Below are 2,048 nucleotides of genomic sequence, written 5' to 3'. Positions count from 1 at the left end.
TAGACCAACAAGGTATCCTTCATCCAAATGTGCACCATGAGAACATTCAAGCACCATTAGGCATGCCTAGGCCATTCATTCACCAACCACAACAACAACAGGGCCAAGTTCCATTTGGAATGCCAAGGCCAATGTATGCTCCACAACCTCCCATCATTCAAGGAAATCAAAATCAATGTGCCTATGTTGCACCTCAAATTACTAATCCTCCACTTGCTTTAAGAGATCACTATCTGCCTAATGAATATAATGCACCCACATGCATTCAATTGCCACCATTTAGAGCACATCACTATGAAATTAAGCCACAAACCATTCAAATGCTTCCTAACTATTATGGACTTCCAAGTGAAGAACCTTACAAGCATTTGGATGAGTTTTTAGAAGTATGTTCCACCGTGAAATATACGGACATGCCGGAAGAGGTTTTAAGACTCAAACTTTTTCCATTCACCTTAAAAGACAAGGCAAGGTATTGGTTTAACAATCTTAGGCCTTTTTCAATCACTTCTTGGGCAGAAATGTAACAAGAGTTCTTGAAGAAGTACTATCCGGTTTCTAAGATCAATGCCATGAGAACCTCAATTCGAGAATTTTCACATGGGGATGGAGAAATGTTTCATGAGGCATGGGAACGCTTTAATGAATTGCTTAGGAAGTGTCCACATCATGACATGCCTAAATGGCAATTAGTTCAATATTTCTTTGAGAGCTTATCGGACAATTACAAAGGCATGGTTGATGTTTCCATGGGTGGCTCATACATTGATAGGCATAGAACATTATCATCCAAGAATGGTAGAAATTCACAAGGTAGGAAGAGTGTTAGCTTACATCAAGTCGACCACTCAAATGAAATAGCCGTTGAAATGAAGTCCTTATCTCTTGCATTCAATTATTTAGTTTAATTTGTTCTTTAGTTTAATCAACCAACCAACCATTTGTTTGATCACTCGACCTACTAACCCTAATTACGATTCCACAAACTAGTACGACTCCAATCCCTTGGGACGATCCCTACTCACCCTAACTATATTTTTAGTGAAGGTAGTAGTGGCTTTTATAAATGTAAAACTTGGCCCTTGCCTTAATTGCACACTCTTAAACTTGTGGTGCGGCGACACACCAACAAGGAGGCTGGGAAGAGTGGAGGTGGCTCCACCCTTCAATAGAGGCGGCTCCGTTAGAGTGGAGCCGGCTCCACACCTTATTGGAGGTGGCTCCACATGTTTTTGGAGTCGGCTCCTTTGTGGATTTTCATTTTTTTTTTTTTAATTTTAGCGATGGTTTTGCTTCGGTACTTGGATTTTGAACTTTAAGTTTAATTAGAAACTATACTGGAGGTTTTCAGAGGTGTCCTAAGCTTATTTAAAACTCCCAAGGGCCTTGTTAATGCATAATAAACCACTTTCTATTATAGCTTGACCAATATAAAATTCTTACATAAATTGATGTACTGTTTTTGGATGCGGAGGATTTAAATTGTTCAGCATTATCTTAGCAATTTTTCGAGAATGGTTTTATAGTTTAATCATGTTCCAATGTTATAAAATAAGCATGTGAATTTACTTATTCTATTATGCTTATTTGAAATTAATTGATGTTTACATGTATTATCTGTATTATTAATTATTGGATTATGTAGAGTAGTATCAAATAAGCCTGTTAATTACAAAGTTTTATCATGCTTAGTATGGAACAATTGACGTTTATATTTAATATTTTAATTATCAATTGTTGGTTGTATGGATTAGTTAATATTTACTTTCATTATCTGTATTATCAATTACTGAATGTATGGATTGTATGCACCGGTATGGGACGGTGGCATATTAGGGACAGATTAGTTTCAAAATACTACATCCTACCTATACCAGAATAAGGGAATGGATTATAAGATTAAATCCTACTTATATGTAAGTCTGTGCAGCTGAACAACCTGAACGGCTAGCTGGATTTCTTATGAATGGATAAGATAGGACTTTAAATATATTTTTATGGTACCGCGATATGAGCCTGAGTCTCAAAGTCGACGGTTAGGGAGCGTA

General features: G+C 36.8%; 1 pseudogene; it reads right to left on the bottom strand.

Moving 5' to 3' along the window:
- Positions 1-577: 577 nt before the first annotated feature.
- LOC132287384 (small nucleolar RNA R71) lies at positions 578-676 on the bottom strand (annotated as a pseudogene).
- Positions 677-2,048: the final 1,372 nt, after the last annotated feature.

This window comes from Cornus florida, unplaced genomic scaffold, assembly GCF_030987335.1.
Source record: "Cornus florida cultivar Cherokee Brave unplaced genomic scaffold, ASM3098733v1 CherokeeBrave_3.0.0_Hap2_Chr11, whole genome shotgun sequence".
In the NCBI taxonomy this organism is placed as follows: domain Eukaryota; kingdom Viridiplantae; phylum Streptophyta; class Magnoliopsida; order Cornales; family Cornaceae; genus Cornus; species Cornus florida.
This window is presented reverse-complemented; position numbering and strand designations above follow the sequence as displayed.